The sequence below is a fragment of the Stegodyphus dumicola genome, chromosome 2, assembly GCF_044657685.1.
Source record: "Stegodyphus dumicola isolate Sdum_Otavi_A_Nest chromosome 2, ASM4465768v1".
Taxonomy (NCBI): domain Eukaryota; kingdom Metazoa; phylum Arthropoda; class Arachnida; order Araneae; family Eresidae; genus Stegodyphus; species Stegodyphus dumicola.
In genome coordinates this window covers 281740598-281767203 of record NC_140769.1, presented here as the reverse complement: position 1 = coordinate 281767203, position 26606 = coordinate 281740598, and the positions used below count along the sequence as shown (strand labels likewise).

The following is a 26606-nucleotide window of genomic DNA, read 5'->3' as shown; positions in this document are numbered from 1 at the left end:
AATAAAATACTTATTACCTCCACATGTAAGTATATTGCTATTCAGTAAAGTGTTTATTTTAATTCCTTAGATTTAAGGAATACTTTTTCACCAGTTATGGAAGAATAATTAACCTTCCAAATAGCTCGGGTTTTCGGATCATTTATCCAGAATTTATTAGCATAATTTATATAATTACTTATTTTGTCTCCATTTTAATAAACTTACCTTCATCAAGACAACATTTGCATTGTTAAAGGAAGAAACATAACAAAATATCTTAAATTATAAGCTAATGTATAACAAGTGGCAAAAAATCTCATGACCAGATAAACCAGGTGATGCCACCAAGAGGGTTAACTTATGGATTCCACTGGATTTTGAGTAATATGCTTTAATGAAAATATAAAGTGGTATAGTAATATTAAGTTGAACAACAAAATATACTTATTATGTACTGCTTTTTTACAGTTTCTGATGTCAACAATTTCATAGTAAATTTAAATATATAAAAGCTAAATATTTTTAGCCAAAATAATATACTATAATTTATATCATCACAAAAGAGTCACCATACAAACTTAACATAACTCTTTCCGTAACAAATGCAAAAACCTGAATATATATAAAGCATAACATTATTACAGAAACTCGGGATTGTATAAAAATGATATATCAAACTTCGTTAAAAAATCTAATTTAGATGCTGAAATATTACAACACCCCAATGTAACAAGATGTTTTAAATAATGAGCTTTTTCTCAAGTTGAATTTTATATAGCACCGTCTGCTTTCATTATCTTCGTGATAAAAATAGAGACGGCATAAAAATAACACGCTGAGCTAAATAATCTTATTTTCCATCTTTCCCACAAAGAAAACAAACAAATTTGAGTTATTAGTACAAAACTAAATTTGGGATTGCTTTCACAAGAAATGAATTACACATTATTCTCAAATAATCATAAATTAAGTGCCAAATAACTATCTCCAGTATTTAAAAAATTATTCATATAAATCAACACTTTTATTACGGTCTGTGATGAAATCTCTAATAAACTGGAGTACATTTTATATATTGCAGTAACTATATGGTTATTTGAGATTTTATTCGACAAAGGTTATACATTAAAACAATAAACAATTTCAAAATTAAATTCATTTCTAAATAATAAATTTTTATGTTAGTAATAAAGTTTTGTCAGTTCAGTAGTTTGGTCAGAATTAAGACCATATCTCACATTTATTCAGAAATTCAATAATAATCACAATCTTTAATTTTCTAAAAGAAATATTTAATAAATACCTCAGGGTACTCTCACATTATCCACCCAACCCTCCTTCGAATTCACCAACCATTGACATCTAATTTTATGCTAACTCAACACATAAAAGCAGTAGCCATTTTTTTAAAATATGCTACTGCACTGTAAATTACATAAAACAGCAATGAATTAATGAAATTAAAAATGCACAAAATATCTATAATGAAACAGTAAAAATTACATAAAACAAACATCCATAATAAAATCTGAACAAATTAACTGAATTCAAAATATAACAAAGTTTCAAAATTAAATAATTTTCTATTTTCTTGGTCTTTCTTCTATTCATGCGATCTATTTTAACTTAATGATGAAATCATCTGTTTATGTGATCTATATGTGAATCTTTATGAAATCTACGTGATCGCATGAATAGATGATCTATATGAAATCATTTATTCATGCGATCTATTGCATCTATTTATATTAAATTAATAATGAAATCAGAATTCTCAACATTCCAGAGCAAATTGGCACAACCAGTTTTAACTTTTAAATAAATAAATAAATGAATAAAACACAGAGAAATGCACTCATTCAGAGAAAATTATTTTCACAATCACCTAAGAACAGCTCAAAAGCTATTTTCAAACTGGAAGATTTCTCTAACAATCTAACATCGGATATACATAATACCTTGCATTTCAACATTTTGTTGACTATTTTTAGCAACACATTTCCATACAATTCGATCATTTGTAAAATGGAATATGAATATTTTTGAAAAACATTTTACATAACACTTTCTTTACTAAAAACAAGTGTTACATAACACTTTCTTTTTCATTAGCGGGCAAACACCACAGCTGCAACACAACTCGTTATAAGGGGAAAAAAAAACTCCATACACTTGCAAGCAGAAACCACAAACAACTCTCAAAGCATAGGTTGCCAAATAACACACATCTTTGAAAAATCCGGAGGATTTGGCAATTCACACTAAAAGCACAGATAATATTAAGTTCTGTAATAAAAAACTTCAGAAAATTAAACCCTCTAGAGGCCATGACCAGTTTATCCTGCGATGAGATTTTTTATCGCTTGGTATATATTAGCTTATAATTTACGATATTTTTGCTTTCTTTCTTTAACAATATAAATGTCACCTTAATGAATATAAGTTTATGAAAATACAGAGTAAAACAAGGAAATATACAAATTTAGGTAACAAAAACCATTTAAATACAGGTATTCATAACATATCCAAAATCCCACACCACTCAGAAGGTTTACATATTTCAAGATTTCCATTAAAGTTTTTGTAATTCTTTTTGTCTATGAACATAATGTCTAAAGTTGCTTTCATAATTATCATTAAAACAATGAGTAGATACTTACTAAAATATAATTTATACATGAAATAAATAAAACATAAAATTCCAACTTTAATTTGGCACATTCATTATCTTACATATGAATTATGACTCCCATGCAAAAAGCATTTAATAAATATTGTTTGTATGCACATGAGTTTTGTTTTATTTCAACACCTTGAATAACAATGAAACACTCATTAGAAAAACTTTTCCAAACAACATACCTTTACTCAGTTTGAAAGGACATAAATATGTAATATTTGCACCAATGTCATTTACAATAAAAATAACTGGAAGAAAATATCTGAATATAAATTTTAATTTTGAAAAATAAGTTGCACTATAAATAAAATATAACCAACATAACTACACCAAATAAAATTTAGTTACTTTAATATTTAAACTTCTAATAAATAGGCATTCAGGAAGCCAATTACAAAGACAAAAATAAATAATTGAATCTCTCTTCAAAAATATACTAATCTGAAAATTCAATTTTTCTCTTAACAGTGTATGGTATAATCTGCTCTTTTTCAATTTACACATAATTAACAGATGGCAACTAACTACTAAACACATACTTTGCAGCAAATATTTATATTTTTAAACTTAGTTATAAAAAATGTTATATAAAATGCAACAAAGCAGTAATAAATATATTGCATTATTTACAATTAAGTGGTATATATATATTCATTTTTCAAATTGCGTACAAACAGAAAATTTCTAACAAAATAACTTAAATTGAAATAGTTCATTTTATACCTTGCACAAGTAAAGTATTTGCAGTTTACACCTAACATAGTTTAATACAGTTACTAAAATGTAGCAAAATTAAGTAAAATATTAAGTATAAGGTAAAAACGAGGGAAAAAAAAAGGCTAAAATTATTTACAACAGAAATCATGAAACATACATGCTCTCATATAACACACAATTAAAATTAAGAAAATTAGATACATCTTCATGTTTACAAATAATCTCAAATTTCAGAAAACTAAAAAATACTGCAATTTATGCTTTAAATACTCCATAAATGGCTCTTATATTACAAGGTTTCTATTTAAATCAAAATTACAAGCGATATTCAAGGTTTTCTGCAAATTTTTAGCAAGCAAATCTATAAAATAATACCCTACAAATCAAATAATGCTTACAAAATATATAGATAGTTTTTGACTTCAGTTTTGATGATTTAAAAAAAAAATAAATAAATAAATAAAAATAAAAATCCCATTCTTTAACTTTACCACTAGCATATAAAAACAAATGTATAAATCTCTAACAAATTTTTTTCCCAAATAAACACTGCTGTCATCTATTGGCAAGATGAGAATACATAATCGCAACTTTTATACAACAAGCACCATAACCATACGTTACCACCATATAAACTGTACCCTTTATTGTTACCACCCATAACCAATAAATATTTACCTCCCCATACATTCATAAATGCATACATCAATTTTATTAACTTCAAGATTATAGTCTTTCAAATGATCTTCTAACAACACCTTTATCCAATCGAATCTCGCAAGGTCTAATTCTACCATCTCGTCCAGGAAATAATTCCTTAATCCTACCTAACTTTCAAATAATATAGCATTTTACATTAGCTTCTTGTACAATTCCTTAATCCTACCCAACTTTCAAATATAGCATTTTACATTAGCTTCTTGTACTGTAATTACCTATGTTTCCATAATTTATTTTAATCAACTGAAATTTTGTGGATTTTAATTTAGATTCAGGTGAAGGTAAAACGATCTATATACAGTTATATAATGAGATGATGAAAGAGGATCTGATTCATTTGGTTCACTGTCTTCATAGATTATGGACTCGGAATTAATAAAAGCTTCAACTAAAATAGTATACAGTTCTTCATTTTATACCTTTTAAACAAGTTTTTACAAATCTTATTAAACATTCCCCAAATCCTCCCCACCAAACAGCACCTTCCACAATAAATTTCCATTCAAAACCATTTTTCTCAAGAATATTTAAAACCTTTTCATTTTTACACAATTTATACTGTAATACACAATCAATAGTTTTAAAAGTCTTAACATAATCAAAATATATAACTACCTCTACGTCTAAAAAAATATACACAATGCTTGAATAAAACACTCTGTACAGTTCATGTGACAGTTCTAAATGGAATCCTTGTGTCACTGTGCAAGCAAACAATGCGATATACGCTTTTATATTGTCTTTCAAGTACAAAGGTCTATTAAAATCTACTACAGCGGTTGAAAATACCTCAAGCGGTACAGCTTTCTCAATACAGCTCAAGCGTGAGCTTTCTCCATTTGGTCAGCAGGAAAAAAAGCCAATATCTCATGTCCAACTCTAACATTATACTTACAAAATCTACAATAATATAACATGGTTTTTATAAAACATCCAGCTTTTAAAATCCAGAATTTCCCTCTTACTTGCACTAAAGTAATACTATGAAGTACCTTATCATGACAGAAATAATTAAATGATAAAATAATTAGTTGGCAATATTATAGGTTGACTTTTAAACTACATCTTATATGTAGTTTAAGTTAAAATAACCCAAATCATGATTATTGGAGAAGTCAAACAACAAGAATCCGTATAATATTTGTAAATTTTTCAGGACTAGTTTCGATGGTTTATCTACAAAACTAACTTCCTCAGCTGCTCAAGTGCAAATGAACAAGATAAGGTACTAGAGCAGTTGAGGAAGATAGTTCTATAAGTAAACCATCAAAACTAGTCCTGCAAAATTTACAAATATTATACCGATTCTTGTTGTTTGACTTTTCCAATATATCTTATAGGCTGATGATTTTACAAATCTACTTCCAAACTCTTAAACAAAACCTTTCATTATCAGTTATTGGATTTAAGCCAAACGATTTGGAATTTTTATACAATGGTTTTTTACATTTAACATCATTCAATTCTGCAAAAAAATACTCACTTCGTGATAACTTAATCCAATAACACACATCACAAATTTTATTTTTGGTTTATAAGACCAATCATTCTACCTAGTGACTTTTATGCATTGTTATTCTAAATATATATATATGATGTTACTCTTAAAAGTTTACCAAAGTCACTAAAATTCTCTAGGTTTGAAGGTTAAACACTGCTTGTAACATCAATCACAACTCTGTTTTTAACAGTATCTGCTGTGTTACAATGTTCATTCATTTTAGGCCTATTTATTTCAGCTAGATGTACCATGGAGGCCCATGTCACCACACTCGATCCACTAGAAGCTCACTCACTGTAATACCACACGCGAATTTGTGAACAAGACTGTCTCATCCAGGACAATGATACCACATACTCGGTGATGTTACATCTTAAATTTATGACACAATTTTATATGAAAGTTTTCCATCGCCATAGAGATTTTTCTTATATAAGAAAGCACAATGACAGAATTGGTTCACAAATAATTCTTTGCTTGAAAAAAATGCACACAGACCGTAACTATCAGTTGTGCACCTAACACTGCTGCCATGAATTTGAGTCTGGGTAAGGATAATTTTTGAAACGAAGTCGCTCTGTTTCTGGTGATAATGAAAGTTGCTCCGGAATATTTAAAGCTATGGAATTTCACACACACACAGCTGCTTTATAAGCATTTTGAGACAAATAAAAAAAAAAAAAAAAAAAAAAAAAAACAATGTACTTCTCAAACTTCAAGCATTTCATTTACAACAATATATCTACAAGGTATTTGGATATTTGGTATATCACACAGTTGCTTATACCATTTATCTTGCAATTCTGGAGGGATAATTTCATCCTAATCAATGCCTTAACACTAGAATTACAGAAGCGGTCATTTTGACCATATCACCATTTTAATGGGATTTAATTAATTAAATATTAATAATACTTGATCTTCCTTTTGAGTAACGAATGAACTTTTCAAATATTTGTAAAGCAATTCGATTTTGTTCTTGACTTGAAAAATTTCTTATTTCTATAGATTCGATGTTCGAAAAGGATTCAACACTTTTCATAATCTTCTCTTTTATACTTTTTAAACACACATCACACATATGAAAGTCTGAATAAGAAAATGTCCATTATTTACACCAACCAACAAGGTTTTCATTGCTATTGGGTTACTGTTTGTCATTTTAATTCTTCACTGGCTATTTTCCACATACAACACAAAATCCGAGATCTGAATGTCCAATATCTGGAACTCGAAGCCACCACCAGTCTTTTTCTTATGGATTTTTTTGTATGCTTTATGCATGCATATATGATTTTTCCCCCCATAATAAAACATGTGAAGAATCCAGATTCTTAACTTCACTTTGCCACTAAATAAAATACCTTGTTATTAAAGAAACAATCATTTAGCATAAATTTGTGTGACCAATAATTTGACTCTGTATCTCCTTGCCATACATCTCAAACCGAAACATACTACATAGAAACATTGTCGATTTTAAACACCAAGCAATATTTTATACCCCTGATGTCAACCTGACAAGTCATTATTTATTATACAGTCAAAAGTCATTAATTCGGACACCCATAATCTGGACCTCAAAGCTACAAACTTTCTGCACATGCGCGTAAGACCTTCACGGCTGCGAAAATGCGTGTGCGCATGCGCATAATATGTTTACATTTGTGCATTTAATGTATAACGAACGGTATAAACTAAGCTAAAATTATCTAATTCAGTTAATGTTGCAGATTGCGTTGTTCCTTAATCTTCGAATTGGATCCGGCTTATTATTTTTTGCAGACTGTTAGAGCAATTTTATAAAAGTAAGCTTGAACTTTCGATTATGTCAAATAGAATTTCCGATATATATTTAGTAATATGTAAAGGATCGTTATACAAAGTGAAAGTATGTTTCGAAGTTCATTAAACAAAAAATGGAATTGCTGCAAAAAATGGATAAAGGCATATCCTCCTTCGTTTCTCTAACCATTCCAAAATCTGTTTATTAATTTCACGCTGCTCTGCGGTGGGAGGGAAGGGGGAACGCAGCGGCGCGCAATGAATTGGAAGTTAATCTGTCAGCACTATTCTTATCTTCAGGGCAGATGTTTTTATTTTATTTGGCTTACAATTCCTTACTAAATGTAGTATTTCATCTCGATGTACTCCGTCTATGATATGATTTAAATCAAATTCCTCATCATTATAATTCGCTTCCGATAAAGAAGAAAGTGACCCAGAGGTTATTGAAAACGAAACAACTTACATTGAAAGAAATGTTTAATAAAGTAAACAAATAAATATTAAGCTTTTTTTTTTTTAGTAAATTTTGATACCCTTTAGATCATAATTGTTCTTTATTTCATAAATTACGGTTTCATATTTTTAATTTTATAATTTCTGCATGCCATCATACCAGATTTAAACTGATGATCTATAATCAGGAAAAATCGATAATCCGGAATCGCCGAAGTCCCGACGAGTCCGGATTATGGACTTTGAATTGTATAATATTATGTTAATTTGGGAGGATGTCAGAAATTAAGCAATTTTGACTGACTTTTGACTGTATTTTGCTTTCATCACTGCATGTTTATCAACACATGACAACTTGAGTAAATGACTTATGCAGAGATGCCTCAAATATTTTTTTATATTAATAATTGAATAACAAAGAGTATGGTAAACTTCTCTTTCTTTCTTGGCAGTGATTACATATTTAAGTTAATTCCACTAACAAATGTTCATGAGGAAACAATTAACAAAACTTTCTTTCCATATGCTAAAAATAGATTTTGTTAATAATACTCATAGGCCAAAAGACTACATTTAGTACTATTTAAATTAAGAATAACTGATTTATGATTCAAATGAACCCAGACCCGGCGTCTCAGCTCATATGGTCACACAGGGCGGCACAATCTATAGAAGACAAAATTTTTTGAATTTAGAGAAAGCACCGAGACAAAACGTTTAAAGACGACAAAAATTTAGAACTTGGGGGGAGGTGCTTGTTATAAAAATTTAGGACCCACAGATACTGCATCAGACGGTAAGATAGCTAGAGTCGCCCCTCTTAAGTAAATGTAGGAATTTATGTATTCAGGGCTTTAATAACCCTTAGGCATGTGCAAAAAATATATGTAAGTGTGATAAATAAATAAAATAATACAATTCAGGCTTAATTGTCTTAGTGCACAATAGAAGCAAGACTAAATTTAGCAAAACAACTTGTCTTTCATCGTCTGTCTCATGACAGCTGATACTGAAGTTGCTGAACTATTTCCACGCAAATTTATTGAACTCACAGTGAAAGGTTATCTCGATCAAATTATCAAATTTACAACGTTGATGAAACTGGTCTTTTATGGCAATTATGTACCACGAAATACTTAAGCAAACTCTACAGAAAAGGCTCCAACTAATGTCAAAGATTCCAAAGCGAGACTCACGATTTTAGCCTGCACAAATGCTGAAGGAAAGCGTAAGTGTAAGTGTTTCATAATCGGAAAAAATACATGACATCGAGCATTTTAAAGGAGTTAAAAAATTTTATCCGCTACATAGCATGCAAATAAAAGAGCATGGATGACACAAGTGTTAATCAATGAGTGGTTTGAAAATCATTTCATACCCGAGGCTAGGCTACAGTTGAATTTGGTTAGTTTACCTAATGAGGCAAAAATTATTCTGATTGCACATAACTGTATGGCTCATACTTAAAGTTTTAGTGAAAGATAATGTATTCACATTATTTTTCCCTCCAAACTGTACATCCATCCTTCGGATAAAGATAATGCATAAATATATCGGATAGATATATAGATATCGGAATAAAGCGCATGCATAAATGCAAATATAAAGTACCATTTTTAAAATCCATGTTTAAACTTCTTGAATAATGACATGACTATTCAAGAATTTTTGAAATATTTCTGCATGAAATCTGCTGTGTGAAGCATCGGAAGATCATGGGAGGATGTGTTTCCAGAAATTTTTAAAAATGCTTGGCATAAATTATGGCCAAAGCTGTAGTTATGTCATGGTGAGACTGATGAAGATGATAATGCCGAATTTAAAGGTTTTCGTTTGAAATTTTATAATTGATGGATTTGGCAAGGAATTGTGGAGAAGCAGTAATAAATGAAGATGATATAAAAAAGGTTTTTCATTACGATAACAATGCCCCAATCATCAATAATGGGCGATGAAATCTGTAGTATGATTCTCAATCTGGAAAATACCACTACCGTTAGTGAAGAAAGTGACAGAGATGTTATTGAAAACGAGACAATTTGGATTAATAATTTAGTCAAAATTTTCAACACAGCAATTACAGGACTTGAACAAAATGAAATTTTGTCACTGAACAATAAATTATGTCTTTCTATAGAATTAGTGAGAAAATATTAGTACAAAAATTAAAGCAATTTACATTGAGAGAAATATTTAATAAAGTAAATATTGAGACCTTTTTTTTTTTTGTAAATTTTGACACCCTTTAAATCAAAAGTACTTCATTATTTCATAAATGAAGATCTAATATTTTTAATTTTTTAATTTCTACACGCACTCTTACTAGATTTAAACTTATGGTCTATTATCCAAAAAAATCCCAAATTCAGAATTGCCGAAGTCCCGATGAGTACAGATCTTGGACATTGCACTGTATTATCCACACTGATTAAAAAAGAAATCTCATGACTCATTCTGTTGAAGCTGCTGGGATAATGCCGAATGTTTGGGCTTGATTTCTACATCTGGTATCTGCATAATCTGCATTTGTTATGAATGATACTTAGATAACTTCAAGAATTATGTGTTTTTTGGGTTCATTAATATTTCATGTAGCAAGTTCAACTCTGTTTCATGCCAGTGTTTGCAGAAAGTATCCAGATTTTAAATGGTTTCTCCTTTCATTAGTAATTTTATGTCTACTGTTATCCAGAAGACACCTAACAACACAATTTTTATTTTTACTTTAGCCACAGCATGCACTGTTTGAAGCATAAGACCCAATTTTACCTGTTTTGAGCAATTTCCATCAATGTGTTGGTTTCTTTATTTTTTACACCGTTAACACTTTCATGTGTCAGTTAACACTTTCATGATATTTATCGCAGAAATTTCTGCAGGAAAATTGTTTGCTCTTTATTTCTTATGTATGTTTAGTATTATATTTGAAGAGTTTTGTACAATATTTACTCACGATGAATGAAATACTTTATTTTACATTAATATTTTAAATTTTTTTCGGAATATCTTCATACTTGTTACTTTTAGTTATGATTATAGAAAACATCAAATGAACAGAAAAAAATTAATATTTAATTTTTTTTTTTTTTTTTTTTAAGTTGGGCTTAGCGACACGAAATACCTCATCTTGCGAGATCATACTGCTGCAACAGCATACCCTCTCCAAAACGAGTTGCACTAAGCGGCAAGCCAATTTATAACGGGATTAACAACTGATACACACATAATACAACTGTTGGTGTTACATTTTATTTGCTCAGGCTAGAGATTTTGACTCACAGCATAACTATTGTAGTACTCAAATATACTACCCATTAAAAAAACACTAAGGAAAGAAAAAATACTGAAATAGACAGCCACTTATTTATTTCCTCTTAATTACCATATATTTTATAGATAACCATCTCACAACACCTTTTTTCACATACATATAAAAAATAACTATTACCAACTAGAACAACAAAGGTGATATCAACACAAAGAAAGAAAAAACCATAGCAACCATGGCTAGGTGAACTGGCTGTGATGGTTAAAATCATTTCATCACTTACTTTGGGAGAAATTGCTTAATTTCTGACATCCTCCCAAATTAACATAATATTATACAATTCAAAGTCCATAATCCGGACTCGTCGGGACTTCGGCGATTCCGGATTAGGGGTTTTTCCGGATTATAGATCATTAATTTAAATCTGGTACGATGGCATGCAGAAATTATACAATTAAAAATACGAAACCGTAATTTATGAAATAAAGAGCAATTATGATCTAAAGGGTATCAAAATTCACACAAAAAAAGGCTTAATATTTATTTGTTTACTTTATTAAACATTTCTTTCAATGTAAGTTGTTTAAGATGCTTCTTTTTTTGTGTTAATACTTCCTCTTTCATTCTATAAACAGACATAATTTCTTGTTAAGTTGCAAAGTTCCACTGTTCAAGTCCTGTAATCGCTGTGTCAAAAATACAGACTAACTTGTCAATCGAAATTTTTTCGTTTTCAATAACCTCTCTGTCACTTTCTTCACTATTGGAAGCGGTATGGCAGCTCCAGAATTGGAAACTCTTTTTGACATAATCGAAAGTTCAAGCTTAATTTTTATACAATTGCTCTAACAGTCTGCAAAAAATAACAAGCCAGATCCAACTAGAAGATTAAGAAACAGCACAATCTGCAACATTAACTGAAGTGCCTTAGAATCATTAAAGAGAATTTTAACCTAGCTTATACTGTCCGTTATACATTAAACACGCACGAGTAAATGCATTACATGCATGTGTAAAGCATACAAAAAAAGTTTGTGGCTTTGATCTGGACTATAGATCATTCCGGATAATGGATGTCTGGATTACGGACTTTGTACTGTATTAACTTACAGCATAAAAAATTCACAAAAGTGACTAAATAGGAAGGTTCTTATATGCACACTCTCATAAGAGGTTCAGTGATTCTTCATCTAGTAACCAGGAACTTCAGAGAACCACTATCATCAGCCACACAAGGGAAGAACTTCAGATGTTCCTTAGAAGCTTCTGTAATACCTTGATAAGTTGGGAGATCTCTTTCAGAAGAAACTTTTAAAGGATAAAGATTTTGGAGAACTCTAATTAAGTCAACAAGTTTTAACTTGTTGACTTATTCTAAACTGCTCCGAGAAGTAATTCCAAAATTCGACCAAGATTCTAGATTATTCTTTACTTGTCATCGCTGCCAATAAGAACAATGTCTTCTATTCTTTACGGCAGACAACTTACAGGACCTTTTCTTCGAAATTTATAGAACTCCTAAATATTCTAGAACAAAATTTTCTCCTAAACGCTTCAAACATTTTGATGATAGCACAATTTATGTCTTATAACCACAGAATTTATCTTCTGTTTTACATTTGATATTAAATTTTTTTTTTAAATTTCTTTCAAAAAAATCTCCAAAAGTTATTGCCATGAGGTCTGAATCTGCAGTAAGAGGTTTATATTTTGTGTAGACTCACAGTTGCACACATTTTCGTAACTCAAACTGGCATGCCCAAATTCTTCAGAAGTCTTTTCATCATTCCAATAAGGCATTCCCACTAGGCTCTTCCATCATGGGAAAATAGGAGGGAAAAAATTCTAAATAATGTGTTCATCTTTTTCTCTTATGGAGACATCTTTGAAATCAATCAATTCAAACACTCCCACAAAATTAGTATTTATATGCAAAATAGATAGCACAGTTCATTGCTCTACCAATAACCAAAATTTTTCATAGCATTTCTTCATACACCTCATAAAGGCCTTCTCATTTTAGTTTGTTTACTATCTTATTAAGCCTTTTTAGAGCCATATCGTAATAATCTAGTAGTGATGGAGGATTTTCAATCCAAAGCAAATGCACCTCAAAACAACCATTATTCACCTAGACAATATCCTAAAAATGTTGCTTTACAGCTTCATGGAATTCATGATTAGTCTTCTTTTCTGATGTATCAGTAATACCCAAAGAACCAAGATTCTGTTAACATTGAAACTACAATCAGCACCACGTTTATCGCTAAACTCATTTGCGTGCCTCGTAATCGTCAAATCAAGCTTGGTTTCAAAACCTGTTAGGCCACATGAAAGTAATTTACATCCTCCAGTCTTAAGTTTTTCAACTACATCAGCACCTAATTGAGTATCGAATGTGTCAGTCTGTGATTCTGTTAACAATATATTGGAATCTTTAAGTTCTTTCACTGTAGGTATGGTTTCACAAATAACAGGCTGACTAAGAATTTTTCAGGAACAGCTATAAGTTCTGGATAAATTAGTCACACAGATAGTATAAACATCATACATATAGGGATCTGTACTAGCACTTCTGCACGGTGAATAGTACAGTTTCTCTTTTCTGACCAAAAGTTTAGCTTCTTTTTTTAATATGTATGACCCCTGAGAGGCCAAATCAATTATTATACGCACTTTTCATGTAACTCCGACATTATTTGTAGTAACACTCAGGGTTTTTGACAAAATGATAGGCATTTTAGAGAATTTAGCCAACACCCTCAAACTAAACTACAAATTCATATCTTCCCCCTCTAACTGAGCTTTGCTTTCTGGAAATTTTCTGCACAGTTTTGTGACAGCTGAAAACAAGATAACATTCTTTCATTTCTTAACACTATGACTCATTTTTAAGCATAAAAAACAACAAGGTGATTCTTCTGTCACATTTTGCCCCTCTTGTATGGCATATTTCTGGCTCTATCGCATTTCCAAGAATTATGACGACTACTGCAAAATATAGATAACTTCTGCTCTGTTTGTGGAGACGTAAATAAATCTACTGCAACTAAGTATGCATAGATTTTTTTTATGTCTACTTTTAGTAAAAACCTTAACAGCCACTGATACATTTATCTTCTCTTATTCATATTGAAGAAACATAACATTGAAGAAACATAAGTACTGCCTGTATACGAGAACAGCTCCCCTTCGCAGTGTCTGGCAGGTGGCAGTCACTATAGCAACAGGGCTAGTATATTTCAAATAAGGGCGAACCAGAGGTTGCCAGTTCATATTTAAATATGCCAAAATGGCAAACTTAAAAGTAAATCAAGACACCCCTATGGAAAATAGGTCAAGGCTAATTTCTACAGCAACAAAATAAATGGCGAGATCTTATCTTATGATACACAGATTGTAGCCAATTGAGTATTGGCCTGTTTAAAGATTTCTTATTCATATTTCATATAAGTCTAATGCTTTTTTAGTTGAGTGACATTAAGCGGACCAAAACCTCTCCCATGCTTTAAGTATTTCGTCTAGTAAAGCAGATTCAACTAAAGGATACAGCACTGCTGCATACTTATCTCATGCTTCTCCTAATCACTAAGCCACACATTTTTGCTTTTATCTGATCATATAATTTTTTTTTTTTTTTTACAGAAAGTATTTACTTTACTGTACTGTGTTTTTATAATATTATAGTATTATTTTTATAGTATTACAGAGAGCAGTTCTCCAACATATATTTCAATAAGCAATTTGTCTTTTCCGAAACATACTTTAACTTTTTACCCAACTGGGAAAATTCAGTAGAAATGTTTTGCCAGGTGATCCTTTTACCATAAATTGTAATTAAATAGGCAAATTTTATCCTAATCATCTAAACTTAAATTAGTGTAATTTTTCCTAATTTAATTTCTATCCCCAGAAACCTCACCAATTTTTAACATTACCACCGAATATGGGAAGTTTAAATTTGGGGGTAATGCAATAACGTACTTGGAGTATCAGTTGCTTCATTAGAATTAAAATTCTGTTCATTTTTACTTAGAAACGTTCCCAACTTATGTCCTAGAACTTGCCATTTGTCAATTTCAGATTCTGACTCATTGAGGTTCTTTTTCAGTTACATCTTCTGCATTATCTGACTAAAATAAAACATTTCTAAATTGCTCTTCAGTATTTATTATCGATTTTGCGTTACACTCAAGCAATTTTTTAACTTTTAATTTTTTCATCTACAGATAAGTTACTTCACATTTGTGATACTCATTGTACACAATTGTAAACAATCTTCTATTTCGCTTATGAGAAGCTTTCGAGTTTTTTCATATTATTCTTTTCCATTTTACTTAGAAGCTTTAAATGGGAACACAATTAACAGACTAAAAATTCACTATTTAAAATAATTCTGTTACAAGATGTCAACTGTTCGGCAAAGTTGTTTTTATTTGTTCAAGCTAGAACATCAACTGTTCATAATATAACTATTGTGGTACTCAAACTAATATATTCCTCATTCAACACATAGACAGTCATTTATGTTTCTTCTCAATTACCTCCTATTCTGTAAATAGCCATCTCACACCTTTTTACAAACGTATTAAAAATAATTAAACTAAAACAAAAGTGATGTCAATATAAAGAAAGAACCCAATGCAGCCACTGCTAGGTAAAATTATTTTACTTCTTTGGGCGAAATTGTTTAATTTCTGACAACACCCATCGTGAAGGGATGTTGACATGCATCTTGAAAGACTTTTACATGTTTTACTTATTTAAATTGTGTTAATTGTGTGTCATTAAATTGCTATTGGAAATATGTGTTAATTTTTAAAAATATGTATGTGTGCAGCACACATACATATGTATACAAATAAATTGTTCATAAACGTTACATAATTATACTTTTTAAAATTATTTTGTGCTGAATAAAAGACTAATTAACTAAATGCCATCAAAGATGTATAAAATAAGTCTCTGACTTACATCACAACCGTCTTATAATGAAACTGCTGGAATGGCACTTGTAAGTCTTAAACTACCAGTTCAGTAGAAATCGGTTACTTGTAAAGTAACAATTTATCAGGATTATTTGATGACATTAACATCTTTACTAATAAAAAACACAAATTTTAAAGTTTCAGGCAGCATATTTCAACGAAAATATCCATTTTGACCGCTATCGAATGCAATTTAACGATGTTTTTGCCAGATATCTGTATGTAAGGACAGAATAAAATACTCTTTTCCTTCAAAAAAATTATAAAACTGCTTACATTAATTCTGAAGAGAATTTTTCGAATTATGGCGTCTGTATGAACGTATCTCGCATAACTCAACAACGAGTAGCCTCAGAACGTTGAAATTTTGTATATAGGACTGCTATAACATGTAGATGTGCACCTCGTATTTTGGTTGCAATCGGCCGCACCAAACGTGATGATGTCAAAAAACTAAAAATAAATGACATTACATTGAAACAAGACACATAAAATGAAACTGCTGTTTTTAAAATTACCACAGTGGAGGAAAAATTAATGAAACCATATGCATATATTTTCAATTATTAAATATGATCAATGAGAAGACTGTTTCAAGCCTCTTTCATATCACACTTAGGGCAAGTATACAACAAACATAGTTAATATCTGATTGGCTTTAGATAATTTAATTTAGGCAAAGAATACGAGCTTTCCCATACATTTCCGAATAAGCTGAGAGTATTTTTTCTTCAAAAATTAACCCACATTTCAAAATCCATTGATAAGACAAAATGGAAGTTAAAAAATGTTGCCAAGCAGGTAAAAGGGTAGAATACTTCGTAATCAAATCGTTATAAAGTAACATGCCAGATAACAATGAAGAAAATTTTAATTCTAATAACCCCATCTGAGTTTAGAACATTTTTTTCTGTTCATTTCTTGTCTTGTATACAATCTACGATATCTGTCCCACTCTTATTTTCCGTGCCATTTTATTTATTGTCTGAAAGATGAGTGGGAAGAGAAATTCTTATATGGCAAATTGCATGATTGTGTCTGCAGAAAATTCAAACAACAATATAACTGCTCAGCACATCTCTGAAATGAGAAACATGTTCAAGAGCAGAGCAAATTGAATTAGCAGAGATGCCAAAATAAAAATTAAAAAAAAAAAAAAAATGTAGCACATAGTCACAGTCCTACATTTCATGCCTGGAGGGAAAACTCATCGCACTGATTCAAGAATCAAGTGGATGGTTTTATTGTAACTCGTACAGCTATCTGAATCAGACCACTGAGCAAGAATGATTAAGCAACCCAAATTCACTCAAAACAAGCCAGTGAACTTTGTTGCCTCCATAGGATGTTGCAATCATTTTATGAATAAGCCTGCAAAAGAGCTCTTACTAAGCTTGCACTAAGATTTCCTTTAGAATTACAAGCAAAAGTTGAAGCCTTTTAATAAATAATAATGAGTTTAGAACATTTTAATAAATGAGTTTAGAACATTTTAATAAATGAGTTTAGAACATTTTTTTCTGTTCATTTAAAGCTATGTTTACAAAAAGAACATAGCTTTGAGTTGAGTCAGATCACTAATACGAATGAAACTGCCATGTTATTTGATTTGCCATCAAATTGCAGTGTTTGCCTACTGTAAGCCCTCCTATTCTTAAGAGAAACAATTTATCCAGAGAACTGCTTGTTTGTGAAAACTGGACTCAATAAAGTGAATGCAGAAATTAAGCGCAAAACGCATATCTGCTTAACCAAAAAAAAAAAAAAAAAGGATTGACATCTGCGAAAACATTGATGCTAGGACTTCGGACACAAAATTATAGAAGTTGTTTAAGGCGATAATGCTACCAACAATAATGTAACATGTATTCAAATAATATTTGTGAGGCTTTTAACAATGAACAACCTCAAATTGTATTTTTACTGATGACTCATATTTGAATTTGAAAGAGCAAGAATCAGCTGATGTACTTGAAAAGCATTATAATCAATGAAGCAAGCTTGATTTTAAGAAGGAGAACAGTAACATAGTCGCCAAGGTTAGAAATATAGCTTTTTGTTGTCAAAATGCTAACTCAAAGAATCTGCTGTTTAGAGACCCTTCTGACAATGAAGAACTATAAAGAGCTTTCAAGCAACTTGAGTCTAAGTGGTCTCCTGGCCATGATTGATTGAACAGACTGATGACTACACATATCGGTTCTTAAGGTAAATGAGAAATTAATCAATCTTAGAATAATGGCAGATTAACCCTCTGGCTGCTTATCTCGCGATTTCCACGGGCAACTCAAATGTAGCAAAATCTGCTCATCCCGCGATTTTCGCGGGCATGTGTTTTTCTTCCTTTATTGATGAGCGCATCCCGTTTTTTCCCCATTTGACCATTGAAATAAATTATATACAGTATTAGACGTTTAGTTTACGTTTTGGACAAAATATATCGCTAGTTGTCCGCTAAATTGGAGCGTTTGAAGGCACGTGGTATTACCGCTCAAACACGGCATTTTGCTGCTTTTTTTTTACAGAAATGGCCGCTCGAAAACATTATCTTAATTCAACGATTATCTTAATTATTTAATTAAATTATTGAATTATTAATTAGATTTTTGCTTGAATTAATAATTAGATTTATTGAATCTCGTGCAAAAACTGTGAAGTTGGACTTTGCTTTGAACCCCGTTTTGAACTCTATCATACTAAACTGCATTTTTAATGTATTTTTTCCTCAGTGCTTTATATTTTCTTAAATTTTATAATTCTACCTTTTATATTATGCAATAAATAAAAATTAACTGTAATTCGACTGAAATTTACTTAAAAAATTTTTTTTGGGTGATAACATTTAAAAATTGGTATTTCTGGCAACTTAGAACTCATGATAAAAATCTATATAAAAAATATTTTCTAGAAAGAAAAAATGCATTATAGATTTAAAATTTGCAAAAAAAAAAAAAAAATTCCACAATTTTTGAAGCGATTTCGGTCCACAAATTGAGCAGTCAGAGGGTTAACAAAGAATTAGAAAAGAGCCACTGTTTTTTCTTTAAACCTACTAATATTCCAGACAGCTGCAGACCGGTTGCCTTTCAAAACTGTACCTGCAAGATTTTTTAAAAACTTCTATCAAAATGTCTTAGCTATCACTTGAAAACCAACAATCTTCTACCTATGGAACAATATGGAATTAACTCAAGACCAGACACTATGTTTAACTCAACATGTAGAGATGCTCATAATAAAAATCTGGCTAATCATAGCATTGCGGGTCTTCTGGATTTCAACAAGGCTTTTAAGAGAGTATGGAAGAATAGATTAATTAATAAATTATGTGAAAATTTTGCTATTGATGGGAAGGCTTTTTTATGGATCTATGATTTTCTTTGAAATAGAGTTTTCAATGTTCAATATAATGGTGCTCTCTCTGGCAGATACTGATCAAAAGATGGGGTCCCTCAGGACTCTGTATTAAGTCCCATCCTCTTTGTATTATACATCTCCAAAATAGAATCTGTTATTACTCATGATTGCAAGATTGGTTTATTTGCTGATGACATTGTACTTTGGTGTAGTGATCAAAACACTGACAATCTTGAATCCAGTATAAATATCAAAATCGTAAAAACAACCTTGTATTTAGCGTAAGTATATTGAAATAATCAATTTCGAGGGCAGCTAAAGGTCCCTCCTCATCAGGAGAAAGAAGAAAAATAAAGGGGAAGGAGTCTCAGAAACACGTGGTCCTTGTCACCACTGCATGTGGTTATAACCGGATTTTAAATCAGAGTTACACTGGCCGCCTACTTTTACTGAGCCAAGAAAAATTAGCGAAGTTAAAAATAGGAAGCGAGGGGCAACTGCACCTTCACGCTCAAAATCTGAACTTCGAATGATGGAAAGCAACTACTGAATGGATTTTTATTATTTTTCTTCTTTCTCCTGATGAGGAGGGACCTTTAGCTGCTTTCGAAATCGATTGAGTGTTTCAATATACTTATGGTAAATACAAGGTTGTTTTTATGATTTTGATGGTCACATTAGCGTGTTTCTCATCTAGTCCAGTATAAACAATTCGGGAAATTCAGAACTTTGCTGGGGATTACAAACTTAGTTTTAATCCTCTTACATCTACAACTGGGTTCTTTACAATAAACAGACAGCTATATAAAGCACATCAATCCAGGGCTAGAAAGAGACTGAATATTTTAAAATTTATTTCTGGCTGTGGCAGACTCTGATGTCAAGACCCTAAAGACTACTTATATCTGCCTTGTAAGACTGATTCTTGAATATGGTTTTCAAATCTATGATGCTGCCTCGGATACAAATCCCCCAAAATCGGAAAGGGTACAATTGATTGCAATGCTTTATTACAGGACTTTGTAACAGTACTTCAACTGAAATTATTCTTTACAAGGCTGATTTGCAATTCTTGCGGCTGAGAAGTATCCCTAATCTTACTAAATACTTTAGCAAACTGTTAAGTTTTCGAGATCAACATCATACTGCACACTTTTGAATGGTTGGCAAAATAATCAAAAATTAAGAAGGAATACTCCCTTCAGTCATGCTAAGAAACTGGATGTATTACAGTCTTCTGTTGAATTTAATTCTTTAAAACCTATCTCATCCCCAATGAACTCATTGCCTGGTGTTTTTTCACACAGAGTTATTGACTAATAATAATAAGTTCTCTCGACCTCCTGAATATGTAAGGCAGGCTGCTCTGGAAGTGATTCACAGAATACCAGCTGAAGCAGTTCTGATACAGACGGCAGTAAAGAGTGAATATGGACATACTGATAATGGGGCTTTTGTTAAATTTGAAGTCTAAGAAATATCTCTCAACCGTAGAAATACAGATTTCTGTATGGACATACTGATAATGGAGCTTTTGTTAAATTTGAAGTCGAAGAAATATCTCTCAAGCATAGAAATATGGATTTCCGTTCATTTTGGAGTGATGTTTATCCAAGGAAATCTGGATGCTTATCGAACAGGAAAAGTGTAATCAAACACAACAACACTAGCTTAGAATAGATTTAAGGATGCCCCTTGGATTATCGCTAAGTTATTCTTTCATTTATGGTAACCTGAGTAGCTGAATGCTATAGAAACCCTATTATGATGTAATGGTTGCGTGACTGCGGTAAGTTTGAATGACAGGCTGGATAAGAAGTACGTTATTTTGCGGTTTACATAGTACAATGGATGAATGTGGTAAGATTAATTTGAAGTTTCTGTACATTTTGGAATGAAAGGGAGAAAAACATTAATTGATTGGTATGTAAATGAAGGTTTACTTAGCAGCTATGATAATTGTCCTGTTTGTAAGAAGGAAATGCGTATGGTCGAACAATACCGGAACTACGGAGGACATTTTTTACTCTTTATTTTTGCGAATTTATGTGGCAACTCCAGTATACGCATTCTAGTTCAAATAATTCTAGGAAGTTTTCGGATGCTGTTAATGAATTTTGTTTGGCTGAAGACAAGGAAATTCGTAAATAAGGTAGTGGATATTTCCTTCATGTAGTGCTAAGATGAATTTCCTTTTTTATGTTATTTCATTGTTTGACTTGAAATGTAGTTCATTGATATTATATATTTTTGTTGGCTGCTCCTTCGACTTTTTAAGTGATGCGCAATGCCTAGTTTGTGCAATTCTCCGATTTTATTTAAGTGAAAAGAGGTTGATGTGTACATGGATACCAAGTTTGTGCAACTCTTTGTTTGACTTGTTATTTTGTATTTGTGTAGAGGCAATTTTTAGCAACAAGATTGGCACTACACAATGCCCAAATAAGTCAAACAATTGCACAAACACTGTGTCCATGACTGCCAAAAATCGCCAAGGAGGACCCGTAAATATATTTTTAGCCAACACAACAATAAGAGAAATATTAGAGACCTGAGAGGAATTAAAAGTTACTGAAAAGCTCAAGACTTTGTGTCCCATTCTTCTGTGCCCCATCTACAATGGATACAATCTCATTGTTAATCTAAAATATAATGATACAGCTAAGGAGGATACTTCCATGCCTCATGTTTATGCTAAACCTTTGACCTACCTTGAACCTGACAGAAAGAGTTATATATATATATAAGAGCTGCAGCCATGCATTATGGTCTAGACCAGTGTTTCCCATTGTGCTTGCCCACCTAAACTTTCTAAAATTCTTATTCCACCTCAATTAAAATCTAAAAATAATAATTATATAAACTGGAATAAACATAGACTAAAACTGCAGCATATTTAAAAATATATGGCACATTTACCGGGTACCCCTTGGCAAAATTTGACAATACATGGATATCAAGTTTGCAACTCTTTAACTGTTATTTTGGCTTTATCCATGTACATGTTGACCTATTAAAAAAAAATTGCAAAAACTTGGCATTGCACACTCCCTCGACTTTATCCATGTACACATCGATATATTTTCACTTAAAAAGTCAAAGGAGCACCCAATTCTAGGTAAAAGTATATTTATGGACTATTCAACTAACCATAAACGAAACAATAATATGGCGATAAATGAAACAACAACTTCACAAATATACAAGGGATACCATTCAGTTTAACCAAAAAACAATTTTTCATTAATTTTTTTTGGGAGAAAATGATGCATCTAAAACTGAAATTTATAAAATTTACCAATTGAATTTACATACCATTTATATTTATACAATGTATATATTTTTTAAAAGAACGAGACTTTTAGAACAATTTAACGGACACTTATTTCAAATTAATACCAAAGCTGAATGCTGAAGTTACTACATAACACTATAAATACTCAGACTGTTGAAAAGGATACAAATACTAAAGTATTAAGAGAGACCAAATTTGAACATTTCTGCACTAACCATAAATATAATTTTATCAGTGCTGATACTGGTTGTCATATGCAAACTACTGAAAGGTTATGGTGAAATAAATACCAAAACTGTACTGACAATAACCAATTAGATTCTTAATTAAGTTTATGTGGCAGCGAAAGCATGCTAAAATGCACACATTTTCAGACATTTCAAATGATGTCCATAGTTTCATGACTCCGTGTTAATCTTAATTTGCTAACCAAATATTTTTTCCTCAATTTCTTTCACAAGTTGTTTAATTTGTATTAAAAATTTCTAATTTTATTAATATCTGTTACAATACTTTTTTCCCCTGGATTTTTTTTAACTTAGCAGAGTCTTAAATATTTTGGTGATTTTTCCTAGATTATCAGCTTTGGGTGGTATCTGAATCTAATCCCGGTAAGAGTAACAACATCTTATCATGGGAAATTGAGTTTTGAAAAGTTTTGCAAGAGAGAAACATGCAATTATTAAAACTTTTGGTACTTTTCCGTTTCACCGGCCCAAATCTCGCCAAGTAGACTTTGTTGGCGACAGCATACAGTACACACATACAATATGTTAACAAATGTTAGTTCTAAGAATTTTTTATTTTGATATGGTTTGATTTTAATATGATTTAACATTTTTAAAAAAAGCCAATAAATAAAGATAGTAAATTTGTAAAAAGACATTAATTTAAGAATTTACTATGCTTTCATGGTTCAACATCCTAATACGCCGGTTCTTATAACATGACCCCCAAGTGATCTGATTTCACATAAACTACGCTACAAGAATCTAATTTCCTCAGTAATTATCTACATTAATTTCAAGTTAAATCTTAATTTGGAATACAAGTTTAAATGCAAGAATTATTTCAATTCGTACGAATAGCTTATTCAGAAATTATGTAAAACCACAGTGCTTTAGTTTGCTAGTGCATTCTCATTAGAACTGATGAATTTAACTCTTGATTTTGCCTTTCTATATTTTTGCCATCCGGTGAGCGGTGTGATTGCATCCTAATTGACTTAATTACTGTGAATGGTCTCTCTCAGGGCATAAAATTTAACCATCTTGTAAAAATTATATGTAATTGTATGCCAGTATTGAAATAAACAATCAATCTGATAAGAAATGGCTGCGACTTGTTTTGAAAATGAAGCACAAATGGTTACAAGCGAAGATATTCCATTTGGCATCAGTTGTACCATTATTGGTGACTTTATCGTTTACACCGGCAAAACGGGAAAAGTACCAAATGGTCAATCTTTGGATTATGGTAACTTGGAAATTTTTTTGTGACCAACCCTGCTACAGCAACCTGCTAGTTTTTGTTTGGACGCCATTTTGTTTTCACGAAGTAAAGGCACTTTTTTTTCTTTTTTTTACTCAGCATTTTTTTTTCAACAATCTGCTAGCCGAATTACGCTTATGCTAGAACTTTTATGAAATAAAAGTGCTTAATCGTGATGAAGATTAGGTGCGAAATTGGGACAAAGTGCAGAATTGCCCACTGCTTGCCGCGTTTTTAAGAAATTGCACATACACGGTATCGTCCATGTACACGTCGACCTATTTTCACTTAAAAAAAATCCCAGAATTGCACAAAAATGGCATTGCACACTCTTGACTTTATCCATGTACACTGCTAAAGTCCTAGCTAGTAACCTCTATCGCCTTACCAAAATGTCACCAAACTACGTGCTACCATATTCCAAAGATTAGCCTACCAAACTTTGTTATTTAAGATACAAATTTAGAAATTTAAAAGATTTAAGAAATAAACTCAAATAAATATAATACTTATATTTTTGAAATAACAGTTTCTGTGACAGAATCTGCATAATCAGCATTGGAAACTACTCAATGAAAGTGAAAAATTAAAACATTTCTGTATGCATACTGCAATCCTACAGAACACTACAAATCCTTCTGGAACAATAAAGCAAATTTTCGAAGCGAAAAAAACTACACGAGACAAATTTTACAGCTGTTGTGCACTCTAATAAAATCATACTTTATTTATAAAGCAATCAAAAATATTTTTTCTCTCACATATCAAGTTGTTAAATGAATTTGTTTTATACACATATATAGACTTATATATAACTAATAAAACCTTATAAATGATAACAGTGTAAATATTTATATAACGTCACTTTTTTATGACATGGCATATTCAAGGTGATGAAATAAATACCGATATACGTATCGATATATAAAAATAACTGCAAACAGGGAAAATAATCTAAATATTATTTCAAGAACTCATCATACACAGTACATAAGAACTGCTCGCCTCGAAATAATATGCGCAACAGTTCCGAATATTCGGAATCACATGCAACTAAAATTTATGTCTGCAAAAAAGATACATTTATAAACAGGTTCCATAAAAAATTTGGATAATTTTCAAATATTACTAAAACCAGCAACAATAAGCTAGAATTTTTTAAAGTGAAATTACACTTTACAGAATTACAGAATATTATAACATTATATTTTAGATTACAATTAAGACTTATTTATGTGCACAGTTCATACCTTCCTTTTCAGGTTTCGGGATTTTACTGATATGCAGTATTATACTTCCGAAATGCTATCAAAAAGTTGAACTAATTAATTCTGTGCGCTGAATTCCAGAAGCTGACAAAAATACACAAGAATCGTGATTTTTGCATTCGAGAAGTCTTTTCGCCCGCTGAGCAAAAAATCAATTTGAAGATCGAAAAGATGGAATACTGCAACAATAATTCCAGTACGTTTGATGAGAAAGTTAAATGCTAGAAAAAAAGTTGCTTAATATAATACAAAAGACTTGGAATATACACACGTATATATAAACATTTATAGGACCTTGATAGGTTACAGAAGACTGAAAAAATAACTCGTTAATATATCCTAATGCGCAGTGAACGACGTACCACAAAGTAATATAGTCCACACGCTCCTTCACCTGAACCTGTTATCCTCTAATATGTTGTTGCAGGTATGTAGTGCATTTAGTCATGTGTGCAAAAGCCTAACGTAAAGTACATAGAATTTTAGAAAACTGGCGATTGTAATGATCGATAACTGGCGTGTAGCAGTTCCCTCTATTCATAAATTATCTTTGTTGTTGCGAAGTTTAGTTTCTCTAGATTGGGAGAAAATCATAAAGTAAATAAATAAATAATAATAATAATAATAATAAAAGAGTTCGCGTTGATGTCGTAACACTAACATAAACTGTTGTGATTTAAAATATGTTTAATACATTCTGGAATTATTTAAATTATTAAACAGGGAATTATTTTAAATTATTATTAGGGTCGTTTATAGACTATTGGCTGCTCGCGTACTTTCATAGGATTGCCCCCCCCCCCAATTTTTTAAAAAGGAGCTCAATGATTAATAAAAATTTTTTATTTCATACTCACAAGTACTTACATATGACAAATTGTACAAAACGGACTTACATATGGCAAGTACTTACAACGAATTTAGAATATTTAGTAGTGGTATCGCGAGAGTCCGGCTGACCTTGATTTTCGCCGCCGCCGTACTTTTACGCACCCCCGTTAAGAACGGCCCTGTTATTACATTATCTCACGTATTGGCTGAGCCTAGTATCCACAACAGGCGCAAATTCGTCTGCGATGTTGAATAGACCTTGGCTGA

General features: G+C 31.2%; 1 protein-coding gene across 1 annotated transcript in view; it reads right to left on the bottom strand.

Moving 5' to 3' along the window:
• The window catches only part of LOC146998990 (uncharacterized), an 86910-nt gene extending 61262 nt beyond the window's left edge, over positions 1-25648 (bottom strand). The window contains exon 1 of the mRNA XM_085812224.1: positions 25491-25648. The gene's annotated coding sequence lies outside the window, so the exon portion shown is untranslated. The remainder of the gene's footprint in view (positions 1-25490) is intronic.
• Between the last annotated feature and the right edge of the window lie 958 nt (positions 25649-26606).